Source organism: Onychomys torridus, chromosome 1 (genome assembly GCF_903995425.1).
Source record: "Onychomys torridus chromosome 1, mOncTor1.1, whole genome shotgun sequence".
Lineage (NCBI taxonomy): Eukaryota > Metazoa > Chordata > Mammalia > Rodentia > Cricetidae > Onychomys > Onychomys torridus.
This window is the reverse complement of record NC_050443.1, coordinates 41,890,959-41,907,059: the sequence shown is the minus strand read 5'-3', so window position 1 is coordinate 41,907,059 and position 16,101 is coordinate 41,890,959. Positions and strand designations below refer to the sequence as shown.

Here is a 16,101-nt window from a genome sequence, read left to right as displayed (position 1 = left end):
GGAACCAGCCCATGAGAAAGAAGTATGTTGCAGTCAACAAAGCTGAAAGGAATTGGAAATTTAAGGAACATTTTGACATCAGACACAGAGATGCAGAGTTTGGAGTTTGTCCAGCTGGTTTTCAGTCTTGTTTTGGTCCAGTATTTTCTCTTTCTGCTCCCTTCCCTACATTTTGGAATGGTAATATATATTCTGTGCCATTGTATGTTGGAAGTATGTGATCTGCTTTTTGATTTTGATCTTACACTTTAAGAGATTGCTTGATTCTCAGAGGGACTTTGAACTTTAGACTTGTAAATAAGTTTAAAACTGCTGTAGACTATGAAGACTGCTGAAGTTGGACTGAATGCATTTTTGCATTATGATATGGTTACAAGACTTTGGGAGCCTATGAGTGGAATCTAGTGGCTTGAAAGAAAATGGCCCCCAAAGGGAGTTGCACTATTAGGAGATGTGGCCTTCTTGGAGTGGATGTTGTTTTGTTGGAAGAAGTGTGCCACTGTGGAGGTGGGCTTTGAGGGCTCAGATATGCTCAAGCCATGCCCAGTAAGACAAACCATTTCCCATTGCCTGCAAGATGTAGGACTCTTGGCTACTTTTCTAGCACCATGTCTGCCTGGATGCTGCCATGTCCCACCATGATGATAATGGACTGAACATCTGAACTATAAGTGAGCCACCCCAATTAAATGTTTTCCTTTATAAGAGTTGCTGTGGTCATGGTGTCTCTTCACAGCAATAGAAACTCTGAGACACAACTATTTTATATACTTGGGTACTCAGGGCTGCATAGACATTTTTCAGGTGAAAAGTTTGCATAGGTTTGCAAATGGAAAGGGTTAAGAGTCCATATTGTTATTATAAAGATACCTGAGGCTGCCTGTTTTATTCAAAACAGTTTTATTGTGTTCACAGTTCTGGAGGTTCCAGGGTGTGGTTCCTGCTCCAGTTTGGTTCTGTGGATCCCCTAATGTATCCCAGTTGTGAGAGGGAGAGGTCACACAGCCAGATTCGAATCATCTTGGAAGGAATGAAGATGTTCTGGAGACCTTTGTGGGTCCTCCTTTTGGCTGTCAGGTTATTGTAAGAATGATCCCCAAGAAACTGGAATTTCCCTAAGGATCCCATGCTGGGAAAAGAAAAAGCTGGTGCCAGCCAGAGCTGGAATTTGTCTCCAGGAAAGATATTCCATTCAGTTCTGACAACTTGTGAGACCATCTTGCAGTAAAGATTGGTTCCAGAAGGTGATGGATTAATGATGGGTAGGAACAAACCTTGACCAGGACTTCTCAGTTATGCAAACCTTTTGTCGTTTATTTAAACCTAAACCTCAAGTCCAGACCCTGAAGGAGAGGTTTGAGGAGGAATCCCTGGACCTCTTTGCTTCTGTTTGTGATGTGGTCACAATGAATAAATCTCCTCTCCATACAGTGCTTTTCACTATAGCTTGTTTCTGCTATTGGCCCTATTGAGGTTTGCAGCCAAGACCAGCTTGTTATAGCCATTACAGCTCTGACTCTAACAACTTCTAACACATGAACCCTCGGTTCCAATCCTGATGATTCCTCAACCTCCCCATATTGCCGCAATGAGGACGAGGCTCCTAATATGTGAACTTTTGGAGACTACAGACACATGATAATGGAATCACAATTAAGGAGAACTGAGAATTGTCGTTGGATGTAGGGTGCTGAGTAGACCCCTCCCTCCTTCCCTGTGGTACTGCCCTTGGCTCTCTCTGTTGGGCAAAGAATTTAGACTCTTCTAGGGTGTTCCCTGTTACCAGTAGAAGGGTTTTCTTTCCTTGACACTACTCCCAGAAAGTCTTTGTTCTGACTGCATGTTGGAGTTGATTCTAGGGGAGTGGGTCGGAACACTGAAAACCCTGAAACACATCTGAGCTGGGTGAGGGAGCCCCACAACCCCTGCATAGCAAGAGGGCCGGCTCAGAGCTACATGTTGACTGCCACGTGCAGCTTAATGTACCTTGGGCCTGCTGTGGCTTCGCTTGTCTGCTGTTTGTGGGTTATTAATGACTTCCTAGGACAACTGATTTCTGATAAGCAGGAAGTATCAATTTGGAGACACTTCTTCACATTTTTATTTTTAATAGAGCATGTTAATATAAGCTGAAAGATAATTTTTCCCTTAACTTACACTATTTTGGGGGGAATGTACCTATTATCATGTCTTATTATTCCACCAAAGTATAAGCATTGTTAAAGGAAGGAAAAGTAGCTTGTCTTCCTGATGGGAAAAAATGGGGGGGGGGAAGGAAGGAAGGAAGGAAGGGAGGGAGGAAGGAAGGAAGGAAGGAAGGGAAAGGAAGTAAATAAGCCAACTGAATTTATATATATAATGCTACCTTGGGTTACCAAGGAAACAAGAGTTCCAAAAGTGACAGAAAGAAAAGAACATCAGGTTGTTGTGACAAATGACACTTGAAGTAACACTTTTCTTGTGGTGCTTGCTTTTTAATTAACACAGCTCTGAACAGAACATTATTATTGAATGATAGATGAATGTGGTAAATGAAGAGTCTGGCTTGTGGATTTGTTTTTCCAACACTGGGAGAACTAGTAAGAGAAGGCAGAGAATAGCTGGACCACAGACTCCATCCTGGGCGAAGATGGCTGATGATGACTAGCAAAGTTGCAGGCAGGGTGTGTGCACCATGTACTTTCATGGTTCCTGAACCCAGCAGTTTCCAAGTAGCAGTGAGCAAAGCAAGGCTAAAAATACAACAGTCATGTGACATCAAAGTGATCAGTGGCTTAAACTCTTTAATATATAGAGTATATTGCTACTGCTTCTGATTAGTGTTTTAACATCTGCTGTGAAAGATGAAAACGTGTGTGTGTGTGTGTGTGTGTGTGTGTGTGTCTACAAACATATAAAAAATCAATCTCCTCTCTCTCCTTTTCTCCCTTAGTCATGTATTGCTTTCAGTGAAGGAGTTCTGTAATATCAGGTGGCTGAGTAGGTGACATTATAGATATTAAGGTACACCATGCCTAAAGGAAAGTGATTGGTTTTGATATACATGGAAAATAATAGGCAGACTCTTTCTTTGGTTGTGGCCACTGAGGACAAAACAAATATACCGGCATCTTTAAAGTTTATCCTAGCCATCTAGGTCTCTCCTAAAATCCTGTCTTCACTTCATCCATTCCAGTCTGGCTACCTTGATTGGTTCAGGAGACTCCTGCTGCTCTTAGATATTTATCCAGAGCCTAAGACAGCATCACTGACACACTAAGGACCAGGCAGCAGCACCAAGTGCTGCAGGCTCACATCCTTTGAAAGGTACAGACACAAACGAAAGCACCTTGAGGAGAAAAGAGAAAACAGTTGCAAAGGATGCAGGTAGTACACTGCATTTCTCCCGTATGGTTTAGTCTGCAGGATGATACGCTGGAAGGATTTTTTCAAATGCTTATCATCCGCTCTCGGATGTTTTAGCCTCTTTAGTCAGTAACTTACTTAGTGCTCTCTGCAGTGAGTCCGCAGCCCTTGGACCAGCTTTGGTTGTAAGCATTTTATTTTTGTGCATCTGGGAGGCACTGGTAGCCTTCTTTCTAGTTTGTGCTTTTGAGAATGTTGTTATAGCCGATAGCTTTGTTAAGACAGAGATAATGTCTCCTTCTGGACCAGAGGCAAGCTTTGCTCTTCAGTATTATAAAAATAGCATCTCATTTGGGAGCAAAGGCTCCCAATGTTCTGGAATCACATTACAAACATCTGGGGGCTTTCTAAGCTCAGGGGGCCTCAGTTGTGGCATAAACCCACAGCGAATGTGGAATCTATCAAGATACTTTCACATAGTCTCCACTGGGTTTAGAGGACAAAAGTTCCTATGACAAATATAAGGTAATAAATACTTTTGTCTCAGACCAAGATATTAGGTGTCATCTAGCATCCATAACATGGGGCAGTTGGACTCTGGGCAAGAGGAAAACCCAGAGTCCCCAAGACTATTGAAACTGCTAATAACCTTTGCCCATCAAACCTCTAATTTATCTCTGTTATAGCCTCATGACTCACAGTTTTTAATAAAAGAATATGATTCACTGTTATGGGTACATATGGGTATGCATGTATATATATACAAATGAACATATTTGAACACATGGATTTCAATGCCAGAGATTAACATGGAATGCCTTTCTCTAACATTCTCCACCATAGTTTTTGAAACAGGGTTTTTCTCTGAATCTGGAGCTCATTGAATTGACCAGGCTGCCTGGTCAGCAAGCTCCAGAGATCCACCTATCTCTGCCTCGCATGTTCTGGGATTAGAGGCATGTACAACTATGCCCAGCTTTTTATATGCATGCTGGGGATCAGTACTAGCAAACACTTATTGCTTGAGTTGGTTTACTATGTTTACCAGTACTCAAGCCTGCAGTGATGGTCTCAGTGTCTTTTTTGACATTTATTCATTCTCCTTTGAGCATGTTCTCACTTTATAGCACAAAAGATTGTGTTAACTAATCTTGTACTTTTCTCGCTTCTGTGCTTGGTTTATCCTCTTTCTCTGTGGAATTCTGGTTCCATTTAGTGGAGGTCATACTTAGAAGCTAAGATGTGGGCTGTGAGCATCAAATCTAAGAATGACTATAGTTTTCCAGAATTTGCGGTATTAGAAGCTAGGGTCATAAATCAATCAGTTGTACTACTTACAGAAGCCTCAGTTAGAATTCTAAACACTGAAGCTTTCTGAGTCACAAAGCTAGAGGGACAGGTTCCTAAGTGCTGCCCTTCTGACACTAACTCTGGGAGAAAAAGCTGTCCTCAGTGTAGACTATTCACTAGAGGACACTCTGGGTAACAGTGTTTCAGAGAGCTTTAGAGAAAGGGTATAGACTAAAATTCACCGAAGGAAGAAGCAGACTTGTGCCAAATGCAGAGACAACTTCCTTTCTTTTCCATGGAGTCCCAGGGTGTGTTACCACCTTGGTGTCTCTGACAATGCACATGAGTGTAGCCCTACAAGGAAGACTTGAAAAGTCTCAGTGTCTAAAGATTTACCTGAGGATTTCTCAAGTAGCATGATTGATTGATTGATTTACTACCCTTCCTTCTGACATCAACTCTAATTCTGAGAAAATGCAGTCTCTTTCAGCATAGACAACTCACTAGAGGACTTAGACAGTCCTGGAAAGATGGTGTTCTCACGGCATGGTGACTAGGGAAAGGTCACTCCAGTCTTCAGTAAGTTGGTTTTGTGTGGCCCAAAGCCCTTACTCAGTGTTCTTTCCAGTATGGCCATTGCCTGTGGAAGCTGGGGATTGTTTAGGTGGGATGTTTTGGCTTCAGGTCCAAAGTCATGATAGTGAGGAAGGAAGGAGCAGGACTGCAGAGAGTTCTTTAGAGGATCAGTTCAAGCCATGGTTGGTTAGCTGTTAATTGTTAGTAAAACAAGGCAATGACGATTCTTAAAGGGAATGTCTTCATTGAAGAAAGTGGTGAATGAATTGGTGAATAGATGCATACATTATTCATATTTTTATTTGGTTTTCATCTTTAACATCTCCCCTTTCCACAAGCACTCTAGAGAGTAAGGATGAGGGTTTTTGTTCTTTCTTTCTTTCTTTCTTTCTTTCTCTCTCTCTCTCTCTCTCTCTCTCTTCCTTCCTTCCTTCCTTCCCTTCCTTCCTTCCTTCCTTCCTTCCTTCCTTTCTTTCTTTCTTTCTTTCTTTCTTTCTTTCTTTCTTTCTTTCTTTCTTTCTTTCTTTCTCTTTTAGGGGCTGTCTGCAAAACCTGGCAGTGCTAAATGCTGAGAACACAGTCTCTACTGGCTTGTTGGATGGCTGAATGCTAAGAACACAGTCATTAGTAGCTTGTTGGCAGATATTTTTGCTCCATTGTGGTAGATAACAGTCTGGACATGTTAAGTATCACATTTCCTCTATCTACCTGTTTGTGTTTGGAAGAACATGTGGGACTTTAAGGGTTTTTCTCATGACCAGTCATAGCAAAGGGACAGAGGCACCACTGTTGATGTAATGTAAACCGGTGCAGATAATGTGGGAATCTTCATGGACACTGGAAAATAAAAGTCAGAAAAGAACAGCCTAGGAGTAGAGCTACTGTGGCAGGCGGCTGTGCACTCCTAGGGAGAAACCTGAAGAATTCTTAGTCAGCAAATCCCAGAGATCCTTGTATACCCACTTATAATAGCCAAGATGTGGAGACAGTCTAGATGTCCAAACAGATAAAAAAGAAAGAAAATGTGGTGTGTGTACACACATGGGGGTTCTGTTTCATCCAGAAGGAACAATGGGATGATGTCATTTGCAGAAAATGGATAAATGGATAGAACTAATGAAAAATAGAGGGACTCAGAGGAAGAAATGTGGCATAGTTTTTTCATATGTGGAATCCAGATTTATAAAAACTACATGACATGAAAGCAGAAGGGGACACTTTGAACAAGCAGGATGGGATGTGGATGTGACCAAAGTGCCTTCCATATGAGTATGAAATGTCATAATGAGACATTGCTTTCTGCAATGAATATATACCTTAAAAATCAGAGTGGCCATGGTGCCATGAATGTGGATTTGTGCTTTAGATGCCCCTTTGGGGGAGTGTATTGCTTTGATACTCCTTTGCATCTTAATGTGGGCATAATACTAACTCTACCTTGAAAGAGTTTGTCAGAATTGTCAGTGGGTACTGTGAATGAAATAGTCTTGCTAAAATACTCAGCAGAATGGCAGAAATAGAGGTTTACACGGCAAAATAAGATCCTCAAGTGATGAGGATGGAGCTGGGGTACCTAAGGTTATTACAGTTTATGTGAAGTTGAGGATAGTGGGTCCCCTGTTTCTGTCTCAGGAGGAATTGCATGTCACAAGATAATTTTATCTTTGTTGCTGTCTCAAGGAGCACAGGAGGACCTCATTCTTCCTAATAAAGATGACATTAATAAAAGGTCAATTACTCTTTGTTATTTATAAGCCTTTTGATTATTGGGGACCAAAAGCTCAACAAGCCAGTTTAAGTATGAGTCAGCTAAAACAAGGCTAGTAACATATTAGAAATCAGGGTGCCCTGGGGCACTATGAGTGAGCACAAAAATGGCTGACACTGAATGTTCAGGGAACTCCTAAGTAAATAGTAACATAATCTAAAAACTGGCATTTTGGGGGCACATATGCCCCTTTTGTATGATTCTGTATAAATATAGCATTGAGGTAAGGAGCCTGAGCCTTTGTCTTTCATCAGCCTGTCTCTACCTCTAGGTCTGTGTGCCTACTTCCAAAATGCCTATGTGCCCATCCACATGTGTGTCACTGCCCTGCAGTGTGCTTGTGGGTGCTGGATGCCTGCTTGTGCCTGCCTGCCTGGGGGCCTGCTGGTGAATAAAGCACGTCTTAAATGCTTGTGACTCCTTAAAATCTCTTAGCCTTCCATGGTCCTCCTTTCCTGACATGGAAGCTTGCATCTCACATGCCTTATCAGTAAAAAAGAAATTTCCTTTAGTGAGGCTTCAAACAAGCCATGTATTTATTGCTTGTATTTTTTGTTTTTTTATTTTGTTTTTGTTTTTGTTTTTGTTTTTTTCAAGACAGGGTTTGGTTTCTCTGTGTAGTTTTGTGCCTTTCCTGGAACTCACTTTGTAGATCAGGCTGGCCTTGAACTCACAGAGATTTGCCTGCCTCTGCCTCTGGGGTGCTGGGATTAAAGGTGTGTGCCACCACTGCCTGGCCATTTCTCCATCTTTATTCATCTGTTACCAAGCAAAAGCTTTCTGGCTATACATGAATAAAATCCAGTCTTATAAGGAAGAAAGTTTCATTTTCAGTTGGCTGACAAGATGGGAGGCATGTTGAAATCTGTTTTTGCAGATGGCCAGTATCTAAGAGTTTAAGTGGCTTCTGGTGAGTTAGTGGTTGAACACGGCAGTTCTTGAAGAAGAGGCCACACCCTATGCAATGCTGGGCCAGGTGGGACTAGCAGATGCTCTGTAGCATCCCGACTCTTCCTTATTTTATTCCATCCTGCTACTTCTGACAGCACTGGTGTCTTGGTGCAGGCCTGTGTTACCTGGCTCTTGGACTGTGGACCACACACATCAGACCCTTGTGGTTCTATCGCTAGCAAAATGTCAGCTTCCAAATCCTCAAAAGCATCATGCCAATGGTTTTAGAAGCAGGAGAGCTGCTGTTTGTTAGCCAGATCTCATATTCAACAAATACTGCACACGTATGCTCCTGAGTGGTGATGCAGCCATGTCCCAGCACATCTGCTATAAAAGGAGTGGGACAAGTCAACAGCATTGGAAACAATCTGACCTACTCTTCACTGAGGCTTAGCAACACTGCACGCTCCAGAATACAGTTGTTTGACCTTACATGGTACAGCTGACCCAAACTGCAGCCCCCTGCTATTGCCTGCCTTCGGAGTAGATTGTGCACATATCACAAACCATAGGGCAAGAGCAAAATCCAAAATTGGAAGTGTTTTACTGAATGCATATCTATTTTGCATAATAAAGTCAGTTATTTCAAAATTGACCCATCCTAAATTGGGAGCTACCTCTATTTAAAACCAGCTACAGTCCCTCCATTGGGAAGTCGTCTATCTCTCTACCCTCTGGAAATTGGGCTGTTCTGGAACAGTGCTGAGTATTGGTCCAGGTCTCTGCCTTTTATTTTATTTTATTTTATTATTTTATTTTATTTTATTTTATTTTATTTTATTTTATTTTATTTTATTTTTATGAGGTCTTACTCTATAACCCAGGCTAGCTTTCAACTAAAGAACTTCCTGTCTCAGGCTCCAAAATAGCTAGGATTAAAAGCCTGCACCATGACACCTGGCTGAACCCAGCTGTTCATTCCTGCTTCCTTCCTTCTGGAAACCACTCACTGTGAGAAGCCAGTGGTTTGTGAAGAGTGTGATACCATGTGGAGAGGTTCTGGCCTTGACACGGATGTTCACCGAATCCTGTCCAGAGAGAGACTGGACAAGTGCCATGTGAAATAGCAAAAGTGCTTTGCCAAGCCCTTCTTGACTCAGCAGAGCTATAGGGTTGTTTTTATGTGGCTGTGTTTTGGGAGTACTTTGTTATGTAAACTCCAAACCAATAACTTCAGTTTCAGAGAGGCCTTAAGATCAGCAAATAGCACAAGAAATAATGGCTGTAGCAGGCTGTGTCAGAGTGCTGAATCCTGACAGGCATCACAGGTTCATCTGACCAACTGGCTCCTGATTAGCTTCTGTCAGTTCGAAGTCCTGATAGGTCAGATAGTGCAAGGAAGAAACAGTAATTTATTTATTTATTTTCTCTTTTCAAGGCCTGTGATTTCCCAGGTTCCAGTCTCTTTGGCATTTCAACCAGAAGTTTAAAAGAAAGACTGTCTGTGAGCTTGGGACTGAAGCAATGTGTCTAAAGGAGCAACATACAAGGGCTGCTGAGATTGCTTCCAGACGACTCTGGCTCAGTTTCCAGCACCCAAGTTGGGTGACTCACAGCTGCCTGTAACCATAACTGATGCCTTCTTCTGTAATTTTTGGACACTGCACACATATGGTTCACAGACATACACTCAGGCACCCATACATCCATATAAAATAAATATTTAGAAAAATAATAAAAATAAAGAAGTGATATGTATACCAAGTGGCCATTATAAGAGGTTGAGTGACTACCACTACCTTAAGAGGTCTCAGAGGTCCCCATACTTACTGCAGACTCTAACAACACTGTCAGCTGATTCTAAGTTCTGGTAATGCCTCTATCTGTCTATCTGTCTATCTATCTATCTATCTATCTATCTATCGATCATCTATCATTTATCCATCTATCTAAAGGGTCCCTAGCTCAGTGGTAAAGCACTTGTATAGCATACACCAGGTCCTGTTGGATCCCCAGTACACAGAAATAGAATAAATAAAAAACATCCAGGGCATTGCGCTTTTCTGGGCAGATAATTGACACATGTTTCATAAGCAATAGTGTCCAGGGAATCAGACCCCCAAAGAAGAGATTTTTTTACTTTGCTATCTTTTCTTGGGAACATAGTAGTGACCTTGTGACTTGTAGGAATTGAGATGTTGGGAAGTCACAGGAATAATAGGGAAATATTTATTTAAATTGTCACTAAGTATTACTTGGGATTAAAGGAGAGTCTTAACAGGTAAGATATGGGGATCCACAAGGTTATTGGAAGAAATTATTGTGGTGATGGACTGCCTCCTTCTGACTGCACTGGAGAGATTCTAGAAAGAAGATGAGTTACTCAAGGCTTTAAATTTCAACTCAAATTTGTTATATCATGGCCTCCAATCAATCCGTTATCCCTTAGAACTGCAAAAATAAGAGACAGAGCTGAACACTAAGCCTGTGATTTGGTTCTGTAAACCACATGTGGACTCATAACCTGTCCATAACATGTGGAATTCTGGGTACTGAGTGAGAAAGCAAGCATCACCAAGAAACCAAATGTGGATAGTGGAGATGGCTTAGCTGAAACGGAGAACCACAAAACCCCAAATTTCCAAGAGGCCAATAAATCTTGTCAACAACTGGGCTGGTATTCACTTTTCAGCTGTGCTAGCTCATCAATCAGCTGCACATAAAATATTTCCTCCAAACTTGCCTTGTCATGTGGACCATCATGCTCCCTGACCTCTCAAGTTGAAGTCAGCGAGGCTGAGAGTTTGGTGGAAGATGAGGATCATAGTAACAGCATTTGTCTAAGATGGGCCAGAGCCAAGAAGTCAGATGATTCAAGAAGGAAAAGTAATACAGTTCCAGATTTTTTTTTTTTTTTTTTTTTTTTTTTTTTTTTTTTTTTTTTTTTTTTTTTTAGGGGAGCAGGAAGGGATGACCATTAGGTTCCTCAGATACTACTAACTGCAGATTCCACCACTCAGGGCTGAAAGCTGAGAGGAATTGGCATTCTGCTGAGACAGGCCTTCCCTCTTCATGAGCCTTGCTGTGTATTACCATCGCCATGGGAACTACACTGTTGTCAACCCCACCTAGGCTCTCCTGAACCGCCAGTGTTGTTTGAGCCCGGGCTGCCACTGCTGTCGCTACTAGTATCTCACTGCTATCAGCAGCCCCTGTCAGATTCGCCAGTGCCTCGGGAGCCTGCTCTTGTCTGTTGGCGGCCATCAGGGGATGGTCACTGCTGCCAAGGTGTTATCTGAAACATTAGGCTTTTCTTTCACTATGGTATCCTCCAGTCTTCCAGCAGACAAATCTGCACTCTGCAGGAAAGGAAATCTGAGAAATATAGTTTGATTCAGTGCACACAAGAAGGGTAAAAAATATTCATGCTCTGAAAGGTGATGAAGGCAAGCGAGAAAATGACCGAAAAAGTTCACCCTTTGGACAATGGCTATCCACACCCAGCCGTATCCTCATTATGCTTCTACAGAGCTGCAGTGCTCAGGTGTGAGTGTTGGGGTTATCTGAAACAACAAGAGCTGTCTTACTGTCTATCTGTGTCCATCACAGCAGACAGCCTGCGGTGAAACCCTTAGATAACAATGGCTGAAGCCAGCCAGGATTTCTGAAGGGGAGTGAGATGAAAAGAAAGTCTGACAGGTAATTACCAAGGACACTTTTGTCTAAGAATTAAGTCTTAAGAATTTGTCCTTGAAGTTGTAAGGGGTGAGGAGGTGGGGGGTGTGAGAAGAGGCCTGAATAAGATCAAAATACTTTGTATGTGACTCTCCATGAATTAATAAAATATATTTTTTAAAAAGATTTTGTCGTATATCACATGATAGACAATTCCTGAAGCAATAATTTGCAATGCATCGAATGATGTTTATAGTCATATCTTATACAGACTCCTATGCAAGCTGAAAATGTAGAATAATATCCAGTTTAGAAACAGAAATACTGTCTTTGTGTCATAGTGTGATGTCTGCAAAGACAGACTGTCTGACATTCATACTGTTGGTTTATGAATGGTCTGGAGTTTCCTTGGTCCAGATTCCTGTTTTCTCAACTGAATTTTATTATCCAAATCACACTAAGTACTCTAGCAATTGGAGCATGATGGGGTTGGGTGACAAGGTTTAGTAAAGCCCTGTGAGTGGCACGGATTCGTTCTAACACCAATCTGTTGTAAGTATGCACTAATCACTGACTTGCAGACCTGTGTTATGGTGGCAAGCATGCAGGTATCCACACAGGGATTTTTTTTTTTCCCCAGCTTTGAAGGTTTCAAAGCCTCCTATTGAAAATTTGACTTTGCTAGGAACCTTGAGCCTAACTACAAGTGTGATTCTTCCCAGATGCTGCTGCTTCCATGCCTCAGTTTCCCATATGTTGTTAGGCAGAATGTGACCAGAAGAATACATGAATGAGGCCTCTCCAGTTGCCCTTTGGAGTCCTGCACAGTTCCTCTGCTAAGGCTGTTTCTTCTGGGAAGCTGCTCCCTTAGTATCTCAGCCTTAGTGACCCCCTTCAGAAAGCTCCCTTCCCAACCTACTGGACTGGAGCTAGGCACCTCCTGAAGTGTGGCTCCTTCTATCTCCGATCCTGTTTCCAAATTCTTCACCTGCTTAGCAGCTGCCGGGCCATACAAACAAAGACCAGTGAGCTGTATTGAACATAACAGCTTGACCACGGTATGCCTTATTGTGAAGTACAAATGCCTTATTGTGAAGTACAAACTATTGTTCGGTGATCAAAAGCCCTTGTTCCGTGTGTTAACCTTAGGGTGCCTTTAGGAACAAAAATATCTACTGTTCCCACACCGGGAGTCGAACCCGGGCCGCCTGGGTGAAAACCAGGAATCCTAACCGCTAGACCATGTGGGAACTGACGAAGGCGGGGTACTGTTTAAGTCTATTGAATCATTCATAGCTGCTCCCGCCTACTAGAGCCCCGCCCTGTCTTGGCCAGCCCCTTTCCACGCCTGCGCAGCCGCGCTGCGTAAGCACAGTCCCTGCAATGCTGGGGACATTCTCCCCGCCTTTGAGGCAGTGTGGCTTTTTGCAGCTCTGGTCCTTGGCGCTGAAGAGAGCTCAAACGGAACCCCCATACTGGCCTATCTTTTCTAAAGCTCGGTTACAGGCTCGCACTGTAGTAGCAGAAACAATTTGAATGGGTCAGAACACTGGTGCAGGCAAAGGGTGGGACAAGAGCGTGGTCCCCAGGGCTCAGAGCCTAGTTTTCACGCTGACTGTCTGACCGGCTTTTTCAATCACAGTGTAGATCGCCATTTTCACTGTTGAATGAAATCCCCAGATTAGGGCTACTATTATGCGCAGAAGGCTTTTGAAGTGTTATTTTAAGATCTGACGTAGATAGCCTTATGCTATGGGGGTTGGGGTATTTAATCTCTGACAATCGAGTCTCAGATGTCGGCATGATGAAAGAATTCTTAATACTTTAAAGCATTTGTGGGAAGAAACCCCTGTAAATAAGGTCAACAACCAGCCAAGCACTGTAAAATGTTCACTTTACACTAAAGCATACAAAAACCACCACAGGGAGGGAGGGGGCAGGTATCAGGGGTATGCAGAGGGCTAAAAGGAGACAGTTCTGATAGGTTGTGGAGAAAGTATGCGTTTGCTGCTACCATAACAGTTACATTTTAGTTGATCGACTGATTGATTGGTTCCAGGATTCTGGATTGGATTCTCAACCTGGGGTACTCTGTGACAAACTGTAGCCTCTGCCCACAATTTAAAACTGTGCTAAAATACTATTGTTGAGGAGGGCCATAGCCAATGAAAATATACAGCTCCCAGGAAAGGTGTGCACCTAACTCGATATTGCCTATAGAGACCTATCGAGGTCACATCTAGGAAGGACAGTTGGGGAGTAGGGCAACGCCTGGTAATAACAAGTAATGTATAGGGAGTTGGGAAGTCTGGGTCTTTGGTTTGCGTCTGTTTTCCTAAGACAGAATAAGGCCACTTCCCTTCCTTACAAATGATTACTTACAGTTAAGGGCCTCTTCAATCACAAGAAAGACATTTTTTTTTTTCTCTTGGAGCCCAGGATCGAACCCAGGGCTTTGCGCTTGAGTCAGAGGCAGGTGTATCTCTGTGAGTTCAAGGCCAGCCTAGTCTCCAAAGCAAGTTCTAGGAAAGGCGCAAAGCTACGCAGAGAAACCCTGTCTCTAAAAACAAAAACAAAAACAAAAACAAAAACAAAAGCAAAAAAAAAAAAAAATCAAATTATTACTTACAGATGATCTGCTTTCTGTTGCCATGCTGGGTAGTCGCTGCCGAGAACCTTGCCATTTCCATTCCTGCCTGGCCATGAAAGGGTACAAGATGGGCATAGGTTCCAGATGGGCTGCTTAGGAAACTGGTGGTCGTTTCTCTCTGATTGTCTTAATACAGTAGATTCTGAGGCCCAGGGGGACCCAGAACCACAAAACACAGAGTTGTGTTTCCTGGAGTCACAGTATCTAAGCAATTTGCAGCGTTCAGTGTGCATTTACAGTTGGAAATCGTTTTATTGCACGAAATAGCTGAAAATTTGGGCCTTTTTGTTAGTACTACTTGGTGAAACAATCACTTCCTGCATTAAGGAAATCACTAAGAAGTTTAAAAGAGTTTTGTACTAGCTGGTGGCCTCACTGATGGTTTTGGGTGAAGAGGGTTGAGGGAGGTAGAGAAGAAATTTAAGTGCAACGAGAAAAGAAGGCTTGAGTAATTAAGAACAAGGCGGGAATACCTCATATTTCTAGTGTCTGTCTTTTATTGGATACTTGGATACGTGTGTGTGTGTATGATATAGAGTTCATCATACAGGCCAGACTGGCCTTGAGTTCATCTTGTCTCAGCCTCTTAAGTGAATACTGGGTATGCTTCAAGAATGAGATTTATATTTCAGAAACTTTGAGATCTGAAAAATGACTGGCAATTTTCAAGGCTCAAACCTTAAAACCATCTTACAACATTTTTTCGTTTGCCTCAATTCTTCCCACTCATGGAGTTAGTACAATCCCCACAGGAGATTTTCTTGTTTTGAGGCCATGACACAGATATGTTGGAATATTATGAATATAATGAAAAGGTAGAAAATGATGTGTTCCATAGAGGAATGGAAAATTCCATGATGGTAGACATTCTAAATGAAGGGCCATGAAGTCCTGACTGAGTGGGGTGTAGGTGGTGCACTGACAAACATCAACTGTTTATTAGCAGGATAGGGATAACGGTATGGTAAGCTCAATGGCTCCAGCAGCGTGTGGTTGTCAAAGGTCCATTGTGATTACAAGCTGGTTGGTCCTAGGCTGTTGGAGCATTTGAGAAGTGGGGCCTAGGGAGAGGCCCATAAGTTGTTAAGAGTGACTTCAGAAAATAGATTCCCTTTCCAAATAGGGCTGTTATAAAGGTCTCTTTGAACCTGGTGTTCAAGATGGAGTCTTTTGCTCACATCCAAGGTAAGAACTACTACCACTGCCATTTGCTATGACACATTGACAGCTGTGGAGCTGAAGCCAGAGCCATGCCTCCTGCTCTCCAGATCACCTCTTCTTTCTGAATTGTCTGTGAAAATATACTTCATTCATGACAGTGAGAAGCTCCCTAATACAGTGTATGTGTATTGAAGCTCAGTACCTCGGACAGAAGTCTCAATTCTGAAAGCTAACTAGTAATAAGCACTTCTCTTTGTAATGAAATACAATTGTTGTAAGTCTTGAGTCATGGTGAAGGTGAGCTCTTAATGTTATGCCTGAAGTGGAGGAGGCACTTGCTCCATGCCAGTGGTTAGTGAGCACAGATGTCGCTGTCACTGAAGGCTCTAAGCCATTTGTTGTTTGCCTCACTTAGCTACTCGACAGGGGACAGGGCAGACACAGCACCTCTGTTCTTGGATAACGTGGCTGGTTACTTTTCCAGGTGGTTTTGGGGTGAGGACATTACCTGTATTGTGCTGTTGCTCCCCAGTGGGGCCCAGTACTTTGTGATAGAAAGCTGAATTGACTGTCTGAATGTTTTCATTGACATTCACTGGAATCTGGCCATCTGATCTTTGCATTGTTACTTATTTGGTGACTCTCTAGGCCTTTAATTTTTTTCTTCTTCACATGAATATATCCAAACCCCTAAAACACAGCATATGCATCCTCAGGGTAAAAGGCATATTTAATTTTTTGCATT

General features: G+C 42.5%; 1 non-coding gene across 1 annotated transcript; it reads right to left on the bottom strand.

The window, feature by feature from the left end:
* Positions 1-12,723: 12,723 nt before the first annotated feature.
* On the bottom strand, positions 12,724-12,795 carry Trnae-uuc. Its single transcript has one exon. It is a non-coding gene; the product is annotated as a tRNA-Glu (tRNA).
* Between the last annotated feature and the right edge of the window lie 3,306 nt (positions 12,796-16,101).